This window comes from Periplaneta americana, chromosome 1 (assembly GCF_040183065.1).
Source record: "Periplaneta americana isolate PAMFEO1 chromosome 1, P.americana_PAMFEO1_priV1, whole genome shotgun sequence".
NCBI classification, from domain to species: Eukaryota; Metazoa; Arthropoda; class Insecta; order Blattodea; family Blattidae; genus Periplaneta; species Periplaneta americana.
In genome coordinates, this window is record NC_091117.1 from 72,338,402 (window position 1) to 72,362,707 (window position 24,306).

Consider the following 24,306-nt stretch of genomic DNA (forward strand, 5'->3'; position numbering starts at 1 on the left):
AACATATTATTATTATTATTATTATTATTATTATTATTATTAAAAATATCAAAAGTACATTAATTAAATTACCAATTGGAGAGTTGATAACAGGATGATGATTAATGTATCCAAAACTTAGGCTACGTAATATCATTTTCAAGGAAAATCTCTACACTAAAATATAACTATCATTTAAAAAATGTATTAATTAACAGAAAGGATTTATTAGAGACCTCTGTGTATTAATTGACAATAAATTATATTTTCACAACCAAAATGATAATATTTATAACCATGCAATAAGAATATTAGGAATAATTCGGTCAATTACTTATTCTTTTGCAACACCTGACTCTCTTTTAATATTATACTATATATTAGTGTGATCGAAACGGGAATTTTTATCTGTAGTTTGGAACTTTATTACTAGTACTGATTCTGCAAAACTGGAAAATAGTCAAAGGAAATTTATTTAATTATGTTAGTACAGATTTCTGCCTAATAACTCCGGATATAACTATGATAAGAAATGCGAGCATTTTAAATGTCGAAGCTTGTATGCTAGACGTCGTGATCTCGATTACTTATTCTTATGTAAGGTCTTTAAATATGACATTAATTGTCAATCTTTCTTAAACAGTGTCAGCCTTCGTATTCCAATTAAGGACATGCGACATAACAAACTCTCCTATATTAGAAATTCTAAATCTTCCTCGCCGGTCTCCAGATGTATTGAAAATGCTAACTTACATGTAGGCGATTTCAATCCATTCAATGTATAGAAGTATTAGAACAGGGCAATGTCTTTGCTATTATTGTTTGCATAATCTTTCTACAAAATTGGTAATACTTTTGTAAGAATCAACTCCATCCCATAAAATATTATAGTATTAATAATTTTTGTAAATTAATCATTGTAATCTATGTTCTTCATTTTGTTGATATCTCAATTATTTAATCTGTACCATAATTCATTTTATTGTATTAATTACATTACTGTGCTGGACTTGTATTAGCCAATGGCTGTTGTCAAGCACATAAATATCAATAAATGAATAAATAAATAAATAATTATTATTATGCAGTAATTATTGTAAGTTTCAACTCCTTCCATAAAATATATTATTCATAATTCTTGTAAATTAATCATTGCAATCTATGTTCTTCATTTGCTTCTATCTCAATTATTTAATTTGTACCATAATTCATTTTATCGTATTAATTGTATCACTATGCTGGATTTGTATTGGCCAGTGGCTGTTGTCAAGCACATAAATATCAATAAATGAATAAATATATTATTATTATTATTATTATGTTTATTATTACACAGTAATTATTGATGCAAAATTAATAGTAATTTACGTAAAATGCTATTCAAGTAAGGAAAAACGAGTCTTGATATTGCAAAAGAAACTATAATATAATGCAGTAATTATCAACAAGTGTTATAAAATTGATATGTCAGCATTTTACATACGTAATCAGTGGGATGCGTACCCCTTGAGACAACTCCGCGTACTCGTGGGGATACGGGTACCATAGATTGAATACCACTGACATAGACAGTGCTCTCCTACAATCGAAGCAGGAATTACGTATTTCATCATTGAGCATCAAGGCATTTCGCGGATAATTTCATCTGAATTCCTCACTTGTTATTGTTTCACTTTCCTTGATATTGATTCTTCATACATGCGAAGTAATTTTCAAATACTCTAATATGATTTTGTTGATTCTTTCAGTATTCTTGTAACCACACTGGAATGTCTGATATCCAAAAGAATATCAATTGGATGCCCTTCGATTTTACTGTTCAGTAATTTCGTTGGCGCCATGATGTAGAGTATATTTATTACATAGCCCTCGTTGGTTTGTAGGAAACTCTTTTTAAGTTGGTTTTACGTAATGATCCGTAACGCGCAATGATGTTCCTATGAAAACAAACTGGCCTCTATTGCCTCGTAACTCCTCCGTTGCTAGTTCTTCACGTATCAGCCCAAACGCCTCTGCACGTAACAGGGACATCAGCAGAAATCTAGAATCCATTTGCACCACGCCATTCAGTATACACACTCTGGCTGGAATCCAATACAAATTGGAAATGAGGTGATGGCAAGGGATGATATTCAAAAGGGCGGAGAGTGAGGAAGGAGTCTCCCTGAGTGGGGGAGACGCAGGAAATGAAATGGCAATCGAGAACAAGCAGGTACCCGTCTGCTGCTGACGCCGCAAAAACGAAGGAGTTGTTGGCTTTCTTCCCTCATACTGAAAAGAAAAATATATATATAAAAAACTCAATGTGACAGCTCAGGTGGATTCCTGCAGCGCTCTCTTGTTGTGGTTGCTCTGACACGTCGCTTATAATGCTGAATTGAATCTGTAAATGACGTCATATGGGTGCATCGAAGTATAGGGTTACAAGAAGTATAAATGTGGATCTCTTAATTGAATATTTACAGGGACATCATTTAATTTTTAGTTAATTTTTTGTTGTACCTGAGTTTTTGAATGTACTTCACTCCCACCCCCCCCCCTCTACTAGTAAATTTCCTTCCGTTCTCCACACAGAACCAAGCGTATAAAGTCAAAGTCGCCTTACGGTCATAGTAAACAATACTGAGTTAGTGAGTATAGTACGTTCTAGAAATATGTACGCGTTTTCCAGTGACGAAAGAGCTTTCAATATTGAATCATATCCTCCCACAGGTACTGTCGTCCGTTTGCCTAAATCGCATCCCGGTTTTCCCCATTCTCTTCTGCTCGCCCCTCTGTAAAGGCTAGTGGCTGGGCTGTCTTAGCTCTTCTCTGAAAACATTAATTTATTTCTGTTAGGAATTGGACGTCTACGTAATATTGTACAACTGTTTAACATAACAAATAAAAGACCCCGTTCATTAATTGTTACGTGATTTCCCTGCGACAAAACCACCTGGACGGACAGTAGATAGCATATCTGAGTAATTTTATCTTTTCGGATCGGGCAGAGGTGAAGATTGAATTTACAGTACGTAAGGTACTCTTTTATAAAGTAGGTACATAATTATTTAAACATGAGTTACTAGAACGAAGAACGACACTGGTAATTGGAATTAGGTACAATAGTCTATAGTGCGATAATATTCACAAAAGAACTGAAGCCTGTATCGAAATGAACGGTCACCATTTTCAAAAATGTGTTTAAATATCCATATTATGATTATTTTTCAATTTAACTTCATTTTCTATATTGTATGCTAATGTTCTGTAGACAGTATAATGTACACTGCATAATGAATACGTCCGAATGATAGCTCATTTCGAGAGTAAAAACACTCATTGTTAATACAGTACTGTGTTTTGATTGAACAAAAACCTAATGGAAATTATAAAACTCGAAATCGCGATATTTCCTAGTTTACGTAAATGGATGAACTACTTTTCTTCCCTCCTATACCAAATAAAGTGATTTGTTTGTATTTTACGCCAGTATCATAGAATTCCAGTCGTGGAAAGGGGTAGGAAAAGGTGTTTCCGGTTCTCAACCGTTAATCCGAAGGTATACCCAGGTTAATATTAGCAATGTTAGTAAAAATAAAATGATGTCACTGTATAACATGCCGCCTGTGTACGTGAAATAACCCTGCAGGTTTTAGAGAAAGTAGCTTGTGTTGTATGTAACAAAAATTGTAGTACCATATTGCTAGGAAGATCGTAGTTTTCTTTTTTTTTCAGAAAAAATAAATCCCGCCACCAAATGTTTAATACCCTCTTATTCGGTAACTATTGCGAGTAGGATCGTGATTTTTATCCATATCGATAGAAAATCAAATAAATAATCATTTATCTGCCTGGAGTATTTCAGTAGCTTGGACGGTATTCGTATAAATTTAATTTAAAAACCACTAAAGAATGCGAGCAGATTGTAACGTTGTAGTCGGAAAGGAAGTAGGAAGTAGTTCACCTTGGGAGACAAACCTGATTTCGTTATGTAGTATTATGTAGTAGTTATATATTATGTAGTATTAAGCCACCGGCGTGGTTCAGTCAGTTAAGGCGCTTGCCTGCCGGTCTGAAGTTGCGTTCGGGCGCGGGTTCGATCTCCGGTTTGGCTGATTACCTGGTTGAGTTCTTTCCGAGGTTTTCTATGGCGCATCCTCGGCCTCATCTCGCCAAACACCATCTCGCTACTACCAATCTCATCGACGCTAAATAACCTCGTAGTTGATACAGCGTCGTTAAGTAACCAACTAAAAAAAATACATTATATATTACGAGAAAGAAAAGAGCAGTGTTAGCGACGATGGTGCCAGGCTGCTGAAAATTCGAACTTAACTTTCCAATAATTAACTAGGCATTTAATTACAAACTTGAACAAAGGGTTTTGCACGATCCTGTTTTTTTGTTGTATTTACAGCTATTTTTGTCGGACCTGGAAAGTTAGAATTCCTACACAGAAACTTGTTGTTAGGGAAACCATTCTTCACAATATAAATCTATACTGAAATAGAACATTACAGTGCACTTATTGTCACTTATTTACCATTACAGTATAGTTTTGCGAAGATTTTGGTTAATATTGCTCTAAATTTTCAATGCAAAATGTATTGCTATAATATCTCGTAAAGAAACATGTTGATGATTGCGATTTTTCCACGAATTTATAAATCTTAACGCATAAATTAGTGGGAATAGGCTGTGTAGTGTTATGCATTCAAAAACGATAAGTAAATTTACAGTACATTGTTAAAATGCTTTGTGCTAGAAAATATACGGAAATCAGAAGCTGAACGGAAGAGAACGTAGCAAAACTTATATTATTTATATTATTTAATTAATTACTACTGTTGTCTTATCTCATTTATTTAAATTTGTACTTATTTGTATTTCTCAATTTAATTATATTTCATTATACAGGGTGTTTAAAAAATACGGGGCATAATTTCAGGTATGTATTTCCCACATGTGGACAATCAAAATAGTTCATTACAACATGTGTCTGGAAACACTTCATTTCCGAGTTATGTCCTTCACAACATTGAAATTCACCGGAACGTTTTTCTTTCCGCAGGTCGTTGTCATTACAGAAGATGTTCAAAATGTCCACCTCCTGCTTGAATACAGACCTCACATCGATGTCTCATTGACCTGCGAACACGATCCCAAACTCCAGGAGTATTGCGTATGTCCTCAAAACATGCCACAATTCGATTCTGAAGGGGATTCCAAATCAGGCACCGGAGACGAATAAACCAATGATTTTAAATGGCCCCACAAGTAGAAATCGAGAGGGTTCAGATCAGGTGAGCGTGGAGGCCAAGCAATTGGGCCACCTCTACCTATCCATCGTCTGTCTGTTTGATTTGAATACATGTCGCACAGTCTAAAGCCTACACAACACTGAATGTAACCTTCACCTCGGAATGAACTGTCAGAGTGCCCTCTTAATGTCTCCTTTGACGGCAACGACCTGCGGAAAGAAAAGCGTTCCGGTGAATTTCAATGTTGTGAAGGCCATAACTCGGAAATAAAGCTTTCCGGACACATGTTGTAATGAACTATTTTGATTGTCTCCATGTAGGAAATACATACCTGAAATTATGCCCCGTATTTTTAAACACCCTGTATATTGTTTAATATCCAGCCTTGATTTATTTCTGCTTGCTTCCACTGCGCTATGTTCTTCAAATCCATAACACCTTCTACATCTGACACAGTAGACGTAATTAATATGCTTTATGAGGCGTTTCACAGATGGTTTTTCAGAGAGTGGTTTCATTGATGTGTGCTGTGGAAAGATTTCTATGTTTCATTCTTGATTAATCACTAAGTGCCATAGTCATAGACATTCTTAGCGCGGGCTTCCGGTGTATGATCAACGAACTAAAGTTTTTCGTATTCATAAACCAGTGCTAGCGATATATGATATGAATCCTGTACAAGTAAGCAGTCGATAGCCGGGGATAGTTGTACACGCTCGTAGCGCGGGCTATCGAAATGTCTATGACTAGCATCCTAAATAATATATCAGACAATATTCATGCACAAGTTTGCTTTCTGTTTTTTCATTACAGCCATTTCTAACTGTTGAGATTTTTGTCTCTGTAATTTTCCACTCGTTTTATGTTTATATTTTTATTTATACTTCTGTTCCCGTTTATGATTTATTTATTCTCCCTGTACTTTATTTTTAGGCCTATGCTTATTTCTGGCGGTGTGGCAGAAAAGGCTTTATAGCGTTAATTCCACTAGATTAAATAAATAAATTGAGTAAACAAATACACGGTCAGCTCGAAGTATTACACGGCATTGAATGTCGTATACGACTCTACAGCCCACGCTTGGTAGTCCCAGAAAACTTAGATTTACTTTTTATCGGGAACGGCAGATTTCTTCTACCGAAAACAATTGAATGCCAGACTTGATTGCGGAAGCGAAGGTCATTGAAATTTGTTGGCTAGGCGGATATTACAAGCCAGTTCTTCAATCTGTGGCTTTAGTAATGACCTTATTTCCGTCTGCAGCGGAAAGGTCATTCGCCATTTAAGAACTACCGCAAAACACTTGGCGCGTCTTTCTTTATGAACTTGTTTTCGTCAAAGATATAAAAACTCCAAAGAAGTTTTTGATGTGCTACGGATCCAATTTATAGTGTATTTCTTCAGGTTTACCACTTCTGGGTGGCTGCGTTTAACGCTACGAATGTATCGATTTCCCACCTACACATTTGAAGGACAAGGACTGACCAAATGTTGTAATATCTCATTGCTCTCGACACACAACCAATACTTGACTCAAGATTCTGTTTATTTGGAGGTGATAACAGCATTGTCATTAGTCAAAAGCAACTGTCAGTCACTCTTGTAAATCACTATGTAGAGCCCAGAGACGAGATTCAATCATATCCAATAGTGATTTGGAACACGTACGTACGAACTCAAGAGTTAACTTGCTTTATTACTTCATTTTCATTATTATGGTGGAGTTAAAACCATCAGGCCTTCTCTTCCACTCAGTCAGAAACAGAAGACTCCTATACAATATTGCAAGTTAAAGGCGATGATGGGTGATATTTATATTTTATATGTTTTTCAAGCTACGCCCTTGATTCGTGAAGTTTATTTCTGTGAGTCAATTATTGGTTTCTAAGAAATTAACAAATATTTTTTTGAAAAATTTGCAAACTTCAAAGGAAAATTTATATAACCACAGCATACCTAAAATTAGAAAATTTCCATTTCCACTGTTAATATTTCATTTTTTATTTAAAAATTGTTGATTTAAATATATTAACAATATGCTATTTTGTTAGCCACAGTATTCAGAACATGCAGTAAGAACTTCATGTTCCTATTATCAATATTGTAAGAGTCTTTACATTTCAAACCTGATCAAATGTGTTGAGAAGAAGTGTTAAAAAACAGCTTGTAAAACTTAGAAGGAATTGAAGTTCAAGGGTGCAGGCATTTATATATTCGAGCGTCGCACATCATTGAAACATACTTAACGTGTAAATAAGAGATTGATGTTTCACTTTTAAAAAAAGACGAAAATGCGATTTTGGATTCAAAATCACCAAATTTCACCTTTCACCTTTAATATCAAAGTTAAAGTTAAAAATTACAGACTAATATTTAAAGAACATTCAAAGATTAAAATACATAATTATACAAGTACAAGTTCAGTACAATAGTGCAATCATACTAAATAAAAATTACAGATCATTATAAAATATAAAAGTTATTCTCGATTAATATTACTGTAAGCAAGGAATTAGTGAACTTAATTATTCAATAGTACAAATTGATAATTACAAATCGAGAAATAAATTATAACAACATAACACTTACAGGGAATGTTATACAGAGTGTTTCCGGGCTAGTGTTACAAACTTTCAGGAATGATGGGGAAGGGCACATGTATCAATTTGAGATAAGGACCCTGGTCCGGAAATGACCGAGTCGAAAGTTACAAGCAAAAATATTTGTGTGTAAATGGAATAATTTTATTCCTCTGTACACCTTATTTATGTGTATTTATCTCTACATCATACACATACTGTATTCATCTGACGTTTACGTTGTCTACCTACAGTATTCCTTTCAGTGCGATGTCTGAGGGGTGGGGACAGTAAACTACACTAAAGCATAGATCATATATACCCAAATTGCTCGGCGTTATAAGCTTTGACGGTAACAACATGTCAGGTTTACTATGCTGTCATCTAGTTGTTACATAAGGAATCACGTCATAATTCCCCTTTGAATTGCATTAGCGACTGTACTGCCATCTCGATTTCGTTTACGGCGGACGGGTGGCGATCCTGGCGGTTGTTCTCTTCAAAGTGCAACCAATTTTAACATAGAAATGAGCAATCTATATGTGATCTGGGACTAAAGGAATGCAGATAGCGTAATGTATAACGGACATGGTCGGTTCTGATATGCACGTCTGTAGACAGCAGTGTATGTGTACAAGTTGCAGTGTCCAGTTGATCAGTCCTAGTGAAATGGAGGAGTACACGAGAGCGGAATATGCAGACCTGATTTTCGAATACGGATGAGCCAATGGGAACAGTAGATAAGCTCACAGATTGTATCGGAACAAGTACCCACGTAGGAGACATCCGGCCTATACCATCTTTCCACGACTGTTCCAAACGTTAATGGAAAAAGGACACGTGTTGCGAAATTACAATTCCATTTCCACACAACAATTGTTGCTTATAACTTTCGACTCAGTCATTTCCGAAGCAGGGTTCCTTATCTCAAATTGATACATGTGCCCTTCCCCATCATCCTTGAAAGTTTGTAACACCAGCCCGAAAACAGCCTGTATACAGAGTGGACCGTAAGTAATGTCATTAATTTCAGGGCGTTATTCTTTCAGTTACTTCAAATAAAAGGTTTGAATATAATTTTGGTCGATTTTCCTTCCTTTTCGAGATAAAAATTGTTTTATATGAAATATTTCATAGCGTGTTTTGGGAAAGCCGTTGACTTAATTCCCAATATATTCGTTCAATTTAAGGGAGCAGTGTATTATGATAATTAATGGTTGAAAGAATTGTAGTTTTGTCCTTGAAATGTGCAGAAATTTGATCCGAACAAATGTAACGTTTAAAAATTAATTTTCAGCAAAAAAAGTTACATTATACGTGTCAATTATCAACTTAATATTGCAGAACACATCATCACAAATCAAACGAGTTGTCGCTAAGGTCTGTAGCTGTTCTCGAAGCCGAGATATTACTGAGAGAGTCTGCGCGGCACGGCTAATTTTGTACACACGTTCGGCGTAGCGTCGTCGTGCCCACAGAAAGGAGAAGTAGCGTCATCGGGCGTGATCACATATGTTACATTTGTTATTGGCCTAACTATTAATAATATTATCACTCGGCAGTACACATTTGAAATATAGAAAATTTTTCACCACGAATCTCGGAACTCAAGACCATAAATGCCTTCTGTGCGAGCAATGCGTATTCTACTTCAAAACTAATGCACGTCTGTGCGAATCACCTTCATGAACAATGTGCACAATTTATCAGCCAATATGGCTTGAACTGGAGGCCTTCTAACACGCATCCCACATTTTTTAACATTTGAAGTTTTACAAACTGTCTTCAGAATTCTAGGTAATAATACATATCACCGACTTCTCGTCGTTTTCTTCTATTGTAACTCCTTTGGCCTACCACATCGAGGATCATTCCTTCCATACATATTATATTTTGAAATTTAAGATTAAGTTCATATACAGCTTTCCTCCAGTTTAATTATACCACAGAATATTTCAGTAACTAATTTAACACAACAACACTACTTTCGTTCTAATTACAGCTACAAACTAATTATTACAAGCAAACAAAGACCGACAGATGTTTATTTCTCACGCATTGCTCATTAAATTGACAGATGTTCCAAACTATTATTACATCTACTAAATTACAATAATTTTAATGAGTCTATTGAAGTATCCTTTCTTGCACAGGATTCGTATATTTCGATAAACTGACTGATTAAACTATCATATTGTTAAAATTTAATTTTATCCGTAGACCCACAGAGAATCAAGGTGATGTCCACATATCTCACAAGGAAACTGTCCCTGGTCGTGTAGCTTAAATTTAATGAAAATGCATATTATTTAAGCTAATATTCGTTCGTTAAGAAACATGGTGATAATCGTTAGTTTCCCTTTTCCTCGTGTACGAAATGTAATGCCTTGAAAGTCGTTGCTACTTATACCGCTTCTTGCTCACACTTGGATCCTCATAGTTCCCTGACACTATATCACAGCTCTCACATTAATGCTCTAGTCAATTTTTCTCTTAACTCACATTAATAAAGTAGTAGTGCAATCCATAGCATCTTTCACTCATTCGTACACCGTCCAAATCCATAGGTATGCAGCTGGAAATTTATGAACACGTCTATACAACTATCCTTTCAAGAACCGAAAGGAGAATTTGGGCCTAAAGTAAAAGAACGTATAGATAAAGATAAGCCAATTAATATCGTGGTCAATGCAAGTAGTTCGGTAAAGTGACAAAAAATAACGTGAGAAGATGGTTAAGAGAATTATTTCTCCCGGATGTTAAGAAAGGCACACTATTACTTCTGGATTCCTGGAGTGGTCAGATAGATGACACTATATTTACTTTTATGCTCGTCCATGCCGAAATGTACAGGGACATCATTTTATTTTTACGTCAATTTTTATTGTACCTGAGTTTTTTAATGTACTTCACTCCCACCCCGTCTACTAGTAAACTTCCAAATTGTGCTCCTCACGGAACCAAGCGTATACAGTCAAAGTCGCCTTAAGGTCGTAGTAAACACAAACAGTATTGAGTTAGTGAGTATAGTACGTTCCAGAAATATGTTCGCGTTTTCCAGTGGCGAAAGAGCTTTCAATATTGAATCATATTTTCGCACAGGTACTGTCGTCCGTTTGCGTACGTCGCATCCCGATTTCCCTCACCCGCAACTGTTTAAAATAACATTGATAAAAGTAATTAACTGTTACGTGATTTCCCCCCCCCCTTTCTACGATCCTGCGACATAACCACTTGGACGGACAGTAGATAGCATGTCTGAGTAATTTTATCTGTGCGGGTCGGACTGAGGTGAAGATTTAATTTACAGTACGTAAGGTACTCTTTCATGTAATAGGTATAGAATTATTTCAACATGAGTTACTAGTACGAAGGACGAAATTCGTAATTGGAATTAGATGCAATAGTCTATAGTGCGATAATATGCACAAAAGAACTGAAGCCTGTATCTAAATGAACGGCCACCATTTTCAAAAATGTGTTTAAATATTCATATTATGATTATTTTTCAATTTAACTTCATTCTATATATTGTACGCTAATGTGCTGTAGACAGTATAATATACACTGCATAACAAATACGTTCGCATGGGTAACTAAGTTCGTGAGTAAAAACACCTATTGTTAATACTATACTGTATTTTGATTAAACAAAAACCTAATGAAAATTATCAAACTCAAAATTACGATAGCTACTAGTTTACGTAAATGGGTGAAATACTTTTCTTCCCTCCTATACTTAGTAAAGTGATTTGTTTGTATTTTACGCCAGAATCATTGAAATTCAATCGTGGAAGGGGGTAGTAAACGTTGTTTCCGGCTCTGAATCATGAATCCGAAGGTATAGCCAGGTTAATACTAAAAATGTTAGTAAAATAAAATGATGTCCCTGTAGTAATTATACACCTGGTAGCAGCCCTTTAATGGACCTCATTAAAGTACACCTATTGATTAAAGTTCAAGTGTTCCACCAATCAGGAAATACCATTGTAGCAATATGAAAGCGCAAGTATCGATTAATCTCGGATATGCAATCCAAAGACAACTAGCGCGACATTAGACAAAGTAAAAATGGCGGACACTAGTGATAACGAGCTGCAACTTACTATAATAATTAGCGTTATTTGTAAATAATATTGAAATAAATTCAATTTGTCATCTTGTTTTTCAATATCTAATTCAATTTCAAGGTTATATCAAGATTGTTTATTTTACTCTCTATATTATATCAAGGTCAATGTCGACATTTGTTTCTCGGAAAAAGTCAATAATTTTGCGTCTGCGCACATCTCACAATTTACGAGGTATTGCACAAGGTCAATTCCGCTCCTCAGTCAGATAAGAATCACATGAATACTTGTGAATAATTTCAATTTAGAAATATGGTCGAGCATAAAAAGTCGTATGAAACTTGACTGTAATGGTAATTAAGACGCTCGTATGAAAATTATGAAACTCGCTTGCGCTCGTTTCATAAACATACTCGCGTCTTAATTACTACCATTATAGCCTCGTTGCATAATGTACTATTAAAGGACTAAAGAATACTTCACGTTGTAAGACAATTAAAATATAAATTATCCCTCCAAAAACTACAAGAGTTTTGCAACTCTTGGATATATATTTTTAGGAAATATAAAATTCTTATTCATAGGATATATGAGTATTTTACAACATAAAATTACTTGTGAAAACATTCCAGACAAATTGCACGATAGGGGCTTCATAATGACATTGCATTCCGTTGTGTATCAACAGTCACATTGACCTGTACTCCAAGAAATGCTAAAATACACGTGGCAGAGGTGTGAATATGTGATGGAGAAACTGATCAGAAAGCGGAAAAGGAATTGGCTGGGTCACTGGCTGAGAAGAAACTGCCTATTGAAGGATGCACAAGAAGGAAGAAGGAAGAGTTTGGGGCAGAAGAAGATATCAGATGATAGACGACAGTAAGATATAATATGGATCATATGCGGAGATAAAGAGGAATGCAGAAAGTAGGAAAGACTGGAGAGTGCTGGGTTTGCAGTAAAAGATCTGCCCTTGGGCAGAACAGTATGAAGAGATATATATATATATACATATATACATATATATAAAATACAAAAAGAAGGCAGAAAATAGAAAAAAACTGGAGAATGCTGGGTTTGTAGTGAAAGACCTGCCCTTGAGCAGAACACTATGATCAAATACTGACCCATATAGAGATCACTTAATACTTTCCCATTGTATCATTTAAGCTCATCTTACCTCCACCATAATTTTGATTTTACATTTTACATTTAATCTTTTGACTGTTATGTTAATTTCAATGCTAATAAGGTATAGGCTATTAAAATTTAAGAAAGTATATTGTAACAAATGTACACCTGCAAATGTAATTGAATTAGTATCTATTAATTTTCCAACGTAATAGCGATATATCGTTAATCGTTTCGTTATACAAATATATTTTCTGCAATATATATCGTTTATCGAAATTAGGTTTGCAATATATTGGTATTTAAATTATTTCCTCCATCTCTATACTCGACACAACATTTAAGGCCGTATTCATAAACGAGACTTTGGATGAAGACTTCCCAAAGTCAACTTTCGTAGTAAAGTTTAACGTTGTTAGAAGTCCTATTCATAGACTGAGACTTTGACTTTGGTAAGTCGAGATTTGACGACCTTATTATAATGTTGGCAATCAAAATCACTGCCTTCTATACGAATTAAATTAATAGATAGTTGAAATAGAGTAGGCATTGCCACAATCAAAACCATCTTTTGAGTCACAAATCAATAAAACTATTGCACATCGGTATATGTTAAGCAATTGTTAACCGTTCCTGCAGCTTTACATAAGAATAATATTATTCGAGGGCTTATTGTGAAACTAACGTTAAGTACAAAAATTGAAATTTTTAGGTCTTTACACCAATCGATAATAATTTGTTCTTCTACCTGGCCACAAAAAATCGTAACTCAGTTCGAACAGTCTTGTATATAACACAATTCATAACTACAAAACATGATGGTATAGTTTATCTTAAATAGTATTTTCAAAGGGATATTGGTCCGTTAAGTACAATATCAATTAATAAAAGAATGTAATTCAGTCAATACTTAACAATGAGAAATACATAAAATTTATGTTATACCAAAAGTAACATTACATATATTTTAACGACAAACGTTTTCGCCAATTATATTGGCATTTTCAGGTCGAATAAAACATGTTAACAAAATGAACACTTGGTCTTAACTAGTTAAAACAATGTTAAAAGTAGGATATAAATTAAAACAGTTAATAAAATTGAGTGATGCAACCACCAAGTTGTATGTAGAAAATGATGTAAAGTAGGAAGCATGTATGATGAGGGGGACGGCAAGACCTCTTCTAATATTGCGGTAACAGTTTCGGAATCAGATTAAAGATGCTACAAATAGGGCGGTCGTGTTGCCGAGTAATGGTGACAGGATAAAGCCCTGTAATTAGCAAAGGATGGTATGAACAAAATTGTTTGAAAATATTATTTAAGATCATATAGAACGTTACTTACAAGAAGTTGAAAGAGTTGGCTGGAGTTAATGAGAGCGGCAACACGACTGACCTTTACATTAAGAAGTAGCTTACAAAGGAAACTGCATACCCGACAAGACTAGTAGATGATCGGAAGTTAGTTCTGTATAATCTTAAACAGCGGGTTATTTGAATTTGGGTTTTGTTCATTAAGCAGGTGGCTATTTTTACTATTAGAGTGAGTGAAAATATATAATTATTCAGCAGCATTCATGTAATTGTGATTATTGATAATTTTTAAAACCTGCAAAGCATCTTCTATGCCCGTGAGATCATGATTTTGGTTGATGAGATGTGCGGCAAATTTTGATTTATTCCTATTGAATTTAAAGTCCGACACGTGTTCTCTGTAGCGAGTGCGAAAGTTCCTTTTAGTTTGGCCTACGTATTTGCTGGGGCAATTTTTACATTGCAATGAGTAGATCCCACTATTGGCAAATTTATTGTGATTTTGTAGGTTGTTGGGGATAATATTATTCAATTTGTTATTGGTACGGCAGGACACGTTAATCTTCTCCTTTTTAAAAAGGTTACCTAATTTGTATGAAACGTTTCCAAAGAATGTCATGGGTTTCCAATTGGTGGTTTTAACCTTTTTATCAGAGCTTATTAAAGTACTATTAGTTTTAGTTTCTGGTTTAAATTTATTCTTACGTTTCCTTATCAAATTGGTAATGTGTTTCTTATTGAAGCCGTTGATTTTTGCTAAATTTGAAATGTATTCAGCCCGATAATTCTTCTTGTTTAATGGGACTTTAAGTAACCGGTCTACTAGAAAGCGGAAATTACTAACCTTATGTGTGTAGGGATGGTTAGAATTAAATTGAGTGGAATGACTAGTAATTGTAGGTTTCCTATAAATGTTGTAGCAAAATGTAGATCCTTTAATGGCTATATTCAAACCCAAAAAATTTATAGATCTATTATACTCTGTCTCACATGTGCATTTCAAATTGGAATGCAGGTTATTGAAACTTTTAAGAATGTCTTCGTGTGTTACATTATTACTATTGTAAAGTATAAGAGTATCATCCACATAGCGAGCATAGAAGAGTATGTTGAATTGGGTAGTCAAATTTGGGACATGTTTACATTTCAAATCCTGTAAGAATACTTCCGAAAGGAGACCAGATAGTGGATCGCCCATTGCTAGGCCTTTTGTTTGTTGGTAAATTTTGTTGTTGAAAGAAAAATAATTCTGCTTTAAGGTAACGGAAAGTAGATCTATGTCCATTAATCTTAATTTATCTTGTTCACACCTGTGGAGTAACGGTCAGCGCGTCTGGCCCGGGTTCGAATCCCGGTCGGGGCAAGTTACCTGGTTGAGGTTTTTTCCGGGGTTTTCCCTCAACCCAATACGAGCAAATGCTGGGTAACTTTCGATGCTGGACCCCGGACTCATTTCACCGGCATTATCACCTTCATATCATTCAGAACCTAAATAACCTAGATGTTGATACAGCGTCGTAAAATAACCCAATAAAATAAATAAATTAATTTATATTTTATAATATCAATGGTTTCCTTGACGGGGATGTTAGAGTACAAATTTTCAATGTCCAACGATATTATTTTAGTATTCTTGTTTACCTTAGTTGATTCCAAAGTGTTAATAAGATGTAATGAATTATTCAAGGAGTATTTGTTTTCAAGTTGCAAAGTATTTTTTTTTAAATTGTGCAAGAATTTATTGATTTTATGATTGGTGGCCTTAACGCTATTAACCAAGGGCCTCATCGAAAGTTCACTTTTATGTGTTTTTGGAAGGGTTTTTAAAACCGGTATGCTAGGATGTTGTACTACGTATTTATGTACGTTAGATTTCGGAATAATTGTTGCAGTAGATTTTATGGCTTGTTTTATCTGTTTCTGAAAGGAATCAGTAGGATCACTTTTTAGTTCAGTGATATCATTTTTATTAATGAAGTCGTTGGTTTTATTAATATAATCATCGCTAGTGATTAGAACAATAGTATTATTTTTGTCCGCTTTAACGTGGATAATATTATTTTCTTTTAACCTTTTTCCCAGTTTTTTTTTATTTTTCTATGGACAGATTTTGCTTGTTGAATGTGTGTATTTGAAGGTTGGTTTGCGGTCTAATTTTCGATGATTTTAGCTGCTTGAAACCTTAAGTAATCCTTGTTATGATGTGAACTACTTTGGATTATAGAGTCAGTTTCGATAATGAGATCGTCAGTAATCTTCTTAACATCATGTGTAGCATAGTTATCTTTATAAACTTTATTCAAAATTTGAGTTTCTTCCGGGGTTAGTTGAAGAGTTGTGAGGTTAACAACATTATTACATTGCTCATTAACAGTTGTCTGGTCAGTTATGGGCTTCTGAGCACAAACTAGCTCATTTAATTTCTTATTTAATGTAGAGTATTTTTTCTCTAATAGGGCATTAATCCTCTCAGTACAAGTGGTATAGGCAATGTCTGCATGGTGACCTAGAATTTTGTTGAGTTGTAAGTGAAGGTCATATTGTTCATTACTTAGGTGCTCTTTCTTAACATATTGAATATTATCTCATTTTTGACCCAGTATAGCTGTGAGAAATGTTTAGTTCTTTGTGCTATTACAGATTTGTTGCGTAGTTGGATGGTGGCATATTTAGGGATGATGTTTAACTTTTGGTGTAACATAAATTTTATGTATTTCTCATTGTTAAGTATTGACTGAATTAAATTCTTTTATTAATTCAAATAGTATTGCGTGTTAAGAATTCTGTTGTGAATAAAACATCTATAGTAATTACCAGGGAACGGATTTATATGGACTAAAAATATATGAAATATGTAAATATATATGTAGTTATTTTTACCAAAATATGGAATTAAATATGGATTTTTACCAAAATATGGAATTAAATATGGACTTAAAATTATAAAAAAAATGACTATGTACGTTAAATATTGGTACATTTTAATCAAACTAAACAAAAAATATAATGGACGTACCTTATCTTCCAATGTAGTTTCAACAAAACACAATTTTTATTGTCTGTTACCATAACAATAGGTTACAAACATTTCTTTCAAGTGCTGAAAAGTGAATCTTCTTCTATTGTCTCTGAGGATAGATTTATACTGACTAAAAGAGCGTTCGACGTCACAAGAAGTAACTGGTACATAATTCAATTTCACAATGTCTGCTGGGGATAAGTCCAAGTTAATCTTCACTGTTAATTCACCACTCATCACAGCAACAACCTTTTGTAGTTCTTCATATCCAGGGTTTTTTGAAAGTACAGTGTCCACCTTAGCTCTTACTGCATCTGCAACTTTACCTCTACCACGATTCAGTTGTTCCACAGTACTATTTATAATTTCAAAACTTTCAGATAGTGAAAGGTGCCTATTTTGGAGACTTTTGAGCGTTTTTATGATGCATGAAAATGTATGCTGAATGTGAGCTAAGTCATTCTTCACACTTATGTCACAGGTAACTGTTTTCGCAGTATCAATTGAGACTGCATCTTCAGAGTCCAATGCAAGGAGAACATTGTTAATAGAGTCTATATGTTCGGCATAATATTCAACTGCTTCTAGCCATGTACCCCATCTAGTTAAAATTGGCTTTGGTGGCAATGGAATTTCAGGGTACATTTCTTTCAACACGTTAACTCTACTGGGAGCTTTGAGAAATACTTTTTTCACTGATGAAATCAACAAATCTACTTTAGGGAAATTGTCTCTGACCACTTCTGCCACACGATGAAATGCATGCGCCACACAAGTAAAATGAGTCAATTTAGGATATACAACAGATAATGCTTGTCCAGCTTTGACCATATAAGGGGCAGCATCGCTAATAAAGAATAACACATTATCGTACATAATACCCTTTGGCCACATGATACCCATAGCTTCGTTGAACAGTTTAACTATAGTTTTGTTATTGCACTTTTCTAGAACATCACAATGTAAAAGAATTCGTTCAGAATATTGTTCACTTAACAAACCGATAACTACATTACCAACAAGTCTACCTTCTTTGTCGGGAGTCTCATCAATGGAAACCCAAATTGAACTATCTTTAATTTCATCTCTTATCTTCTGTATTGTCTCATCGTAGATGGATGGAGCATACGTCTTCCTAAGTGTTGACTCATCCGGGATTGTATGTTGAGTATATTTTTCAAGGAATTCCCTGAAGACCTTATTCTTTAGTTTGTAGAGAGGAATATCAGCAGAGATGAGAGAACGGCACAGGTCGATGTTAAACTCAGATCTTACATTCGATGTTGTTGGTTGTGTTAAAAACAATTGTCTCTGCTTGGAATTTAGTTGTTTGTTGGCCTGATGTTTACTAGTTGTAATGTGTTGTTGCACCAGGAACTTTTGTGTAGATGATACTGCACACTGACACTAATTACAAAATAATATTTTATTGTCAGTTGATAAACCATCTTCTTTAAATTCTGAAATGTAACTTGTTAGTTTTGATTTTAAATTGACTGAATGACGTACTTTTGGCATATTTACCGTCTTTATAGTATGATTTACAAAACTGAACCTATGTGTACTCTGACTGGCATTTAACTGTTGAGCTGCACAACTGAAGTCTGTTAAAAATTTTAAATTAAATTAATACAGTTTTGTAACTTACTTTCCCATTGTTGATAGGACTGCTAATTTTCAAATAACTCTGATGTTAAAGGGATTACTGAACATGTGTTTAAATCTCTATTGTTGAAATGTATTTTTAAAAGTTAATGGAATTTTGTTTTGTTTTATTGTTAAACCTAATATAATATGGACTGTTTTATATGAAATATGGAAAATATATGGAAATTAACGAAAATATGTACTAAACTCTAAAATATGGAAAAATATGGAAAATAAAAGTAGGATTTTTCAACCCTACACATTGTGAAACATAAAGATAATGCAAAATATAAATTATATTAGCTTTATAAGTAAATATATATTTACATATAAATCCTTTCCCTGGTAATTACGTTAGCTTCACATTAAGCCATGAAATTATTTCATTGTAAAATAATTTTGTTGCAAAGATATGGAAGATAAGATTCCACCAATGACAGACTATGAAAGAGACATATTATCCTGCTGACAGTTGGCAGAGTTATTCCCTGCATTTCTGCAGAAACTACTTAATAATTATCTGAAATCAATATGCAGAAAACATTATTATGACGACTGCAAGGATTATAAATTAACTGCATTTCCAACTGTATAACCTATCCTCTAGAGAATTAAATAGTAAGAATCAATATTAAGCTATTAATCTTACCTATAGCTTAAAATCGCGATGAAATAAGTTGTATTATTTATTGCTGGAACAGATAATCCTCTTTGATTATTCATCAATTAAAGTTGAAACATGACGAGGCTATTTAATACTGTCTGTTTATCAAGTCTGTACCTTGATTTGAATTTATAATTTACAATAATACGCTAAGGAACATGAGTAGCTTTAATAATCTCCTAGATGTCTTCAATATTCTCGGAAAATTCAACAATTTTCCAAATATCAGTCATTTTCCTTTTGTCCACGAACGAAAGTCAAAGTCAAAGTCTAGATTTCCGGCGACTTCGAAGTAAGTCACGATTGAAGATTACTTTCCTTAAAGTGTCGACTGTCAATAGGAAAATGGTGACTTTGTACTTTCCAAAGTCAACTCTGGTCCAAAGTCTTGTCTATTTACGGACACTAAAAGGATGTTACTTGTAAAACACATTTGCGGAGCATTTTCTTGTGAAATAATCATTATCTGTGCACACCTTAGAGATGGAAACGATATATCGGTTTTTACGAAATACCGATATTTTCGTTTTGATATGTCGATATCGAAATTTTGATTCAAAATATCGTATAATATATCGGTTTCCTCATAAATTTATCGGTTATTTTCATATTTGTTTTTGTTTTTTTTTAATTATTATGAACAACAAAATCCACACTAGTTAACTCCGTTAATTCCCTGAGAGATGGCGTTAATGAAAGTGGGCAGTTACATAATTGTGCAATCTTGAAATATCCAGTCCAATCAATGCCTTTCTCTGACTGGCTGGTCTAGAATTCGAATTCAAACTATTTAATATGCAGTACCAAATTCAAAATCCAACGTGTGCGAACGTGAGACTGAGACGGGAGTTTTATCTACTACTGTTTTAATATTAGGTTCGATTCACATTATACAGAACATCAACGTCACGGACCATCACCGTCACCGTCACGTCCAATGCAAACTCATTCACATTTAACGGCAAGTGACCGTCAGTTTGCCGGCGTCATCAGGAATAGATAAGTAGTTTATGCTCTCAAAAAATGTCGTAACTCTTATGTGAGACAATGAATTGCACTGTAATTTTAGGGTTCATTATAAAAATGTCTAAGGAAAGCATAAGAAAAATTTGGAATCAAAATCTTTTTTGAACAGTGAGAAACGTCACCCGTTCAAAATAGATATTGACATATCAAAAGTTGATAAGCGGCAAAAGTTTTTTTTTTCATGTTAGATGGGGGATTAAAGCGAGAGAAATGTTTAGAAAGGATGGAAATTACTTTTAAAATAATAATAATAATAATAATAATAATAATAATAACAATAATGATAGTAATACAATAATAAATTCTTTGTCTTCTTTTTTCTCAATTTTAAATTATGCCATATAGTGGTTAATCAACATAAATGTTATTTATGTATTGTACTAGGAATATTTTAATTACATTTCAAAACTCACAATTAACTCGAAAACCTAAAGCAATGGAAATATTTTGAACACAAATTTGGACTCAGACCGATGATTTGTATGAGAATCCGCAGTTCTAACAGATAAAAGTTGTCTCTCTGCATAAGAAAGTCCGCCGCGCAAACCACCGCATTAAACTCGCCCTAAGTTGCAAACCGGTGCAGGTTTTGAATATCAGTCACTTTAAAAAATAATTTCCATTCTTTCTAAACGTTTCTTTCGCTTTGACCCCCCATGTAAAGTGAAAAAAAAAACATTGTCGCTTATCAATTTTGAGTGTCAATGTCTATTTTGAACGGGTGACGTCGCTGTTAGTATTTTTTTTCTCACTATCCAAAAGAGATTTTGATTCCAAATTTTTTCTATGCTTTCCTTAGACATTTATGTATGAATCCTAAAAATTACAGTGCAATTAATTGACTCTCGTAGGAGCTACGACATGTTAATGTGTAACGGTACTGCTAGAGTCTAGCAGAACAAACCGTCCACGTCACGTCAAAACATTCTCCTCGAGAATCCCAGACGGTCCGTGCCTTTGATGGTCCGTGACGTTGCCTGTATATGTGAACGAAACCATATAAAACGCGTTGTACAATGTTTTGATGCTGCTGGTCCGTGACGTGACGTTGATGTGACGTATAACTTAATGTGAATCGAGCTTTAATATTCTCCAAGGCAAGAGCAGCTGCCACTCTGAAAAGGAACCGTTTGACTTCAAAACGTTTACTTCTAAGATTTTAAACGAAAAGAGAAACAAGGATATAATACTGGTTTGAGATTTGTTTACGGCTAGAATTTCTATGCACAACCTAGTACTGACATTATTTTCTTATTGATGGGCGATCATAAGAGTACAAGTCAAAAAACCTTATTTTACAGGAGAGCAAAAAAACTGTTTAACATCGTACATGATTTTGAATATACTGTTATGTGCATCAGAGAATGCGGCGTTCTACAGCAGGTTTTGACTTGTACTCTTTTTACCAGACATAGATATCGAGCTGATGATGACAAAACTGTACATATCTCAATTTCGCCAAAAATTGACTTGTACTCTTATCATCGCCCATCAAAGTTATATTTTAGTACATAAATTTTATCCCCATAATCACCATCATCATTATCATCACCACCACCATTTAGATTTGGAATGTTGGAGTGTAATAATAACTTGCAATGAGAACTTACTATAAAATGTTTGTATCAAATTAATTGTGAAGTTTGTTAAAACTTGTAACATTCTAAGTACTGTTTACTTACATTTAAAAATGAATACAAGAACTGTTTACTTACATTTAAAAATGATTACGTTGTTATCTAGAAAAGAGCATATGTATTCTCGATTGAATCCTATATAAAATTAGAATAATTGGATCGTGGATTGGAATAAACTGTTGGGGATCCTAAAGAAAATTGGAGTGGATTGGAAAGAGAGAAGGCTTTTCAGTAATCTACAAATGAAACAACGAGACAAAGGAGAAGAAATGTCACAAGCAAGTGAAATAGGGAGAAGATTACGACAAGGATGCCCTATTCAGCATATTCTTGAAGGATTTAGTGAAGAAATGTTTTCAGAACATGGGAAGAGCGATAGTAGGAGGAAGAATTATAATAATTGAATCGTTAGGAAGAAGAATAAATTGTTTAAAATTTACTGATATGGCGTTGATAGATGATACTAAGGAATAAGCTACTGGAGCTAAATAACAGCTGTGAGCAGTATAGAATGAAGATAAATGCCAACAAGACGAAGACGATGGTCATAGGAAGAAAAGTAAAGAAGGTAAGCTTGTGAATTCTAAATCAGGCAGTAGAGCAAATGGACAGCTTCAGATACCTGTGGTGTACTATAAGCAGTAACATGAACTACTGCCAAGAAGTCAAAAGGAGAATACTAATGGCAAAGGAAGCTTTTAATATAAAAAGGAGCATCTCCTGCGGACCTCTGGAGAAAGAACTAAGGAAGAAACTAGTGAAGTGCTTTGTGTTGAGTGTAACATTGTACGGGGCAGAAACATGAATATTACTAAGAAGTGAAGAGAAGCGAATAGAAGCATTTGGAATGTGGAGATGGAGAAGGATAGAGTGTGTGAAATGGACAGAGAGAGAAAGGATCGAAGCTGTGGAATGGATGAAGAAAGAATGATTCTGAAACTGATCAGGAGGAGGAAAAGGAATTGGCTGGGTCACTGGCTGCGAAGAAATTGCCTACTGAAGGATGCACTAAAAGGAATGGTGAACGGGAGAAGAGTTTGAGGAGGAAGATATCAGATAATAGACGACCTTAAGACATAATATGGATCAAGAGGGCTTAGAATATATATGAGAGGGGTTCATAAGCCGGATTAAGTGTAATCTGTCAAGAAGCTTCTCGTACCTACCAGAGGAGAGCCACAAGCAAGCAAAAAATTGCGGGAAAATAAAGATTTTTCTTCACATCCCCTCTGTAGTAGTAGGCCTATTATTATTTACAAGTTCAAGACTTTCGCCGATAATTACTTTAACCTCCACGTGAATTATTTACAAATTCTCTCCGTTATATTACCATTTATATCAATGTTTGAAATGTAACAATCCCTATTAAAATTATTTATTTATTTGTTTGTTTGTTTATTTATTTGTTTATTTGTTTATTTATTTGTTTATTTATTTATTTATTTAATAAAGATCTTGAGCCAACATCATCAGGATTTTCAGAACGTGATATGCCAGGAAGTGAAGGTAAGAAAAGGGCTGTGAAATATGAAATGAATTAGACATGAAAAACCAAATTTGTTGTGGTTAGAATGCATTAAATTTATTTAGGTAACAATATTTTTTTTTCATAAACGTAGAAGATGTTTTGTTACAATTAACTTCCACTGTTTTATTGCAATAAAGAAAAGATTTAATGATCCTAAGTTTACTATTAGTACAATAATATAATTAACATCACAGGAAAGTGTAAAAAAACATAGGTATACTTAAGTCTATTGGAACTCAGAGATTATTTCATGAAAAAATATTTAAAGTCAGTTTATTTCATTTTCTTAAATGTCTAGATTTATCATTAGAGTTATTATTCTGTTATGAAGAAAATAATTTCAAATCATCCTCAGTAGAAATCGGAGCCTGCAATGCTGTATTCTTATTTTCTTGTACGAATAAATGAGGCGTTCAAAGCTAAAGAGCATAAAGTCCATGAGCCGTAGTTTTGAGATAATAGGA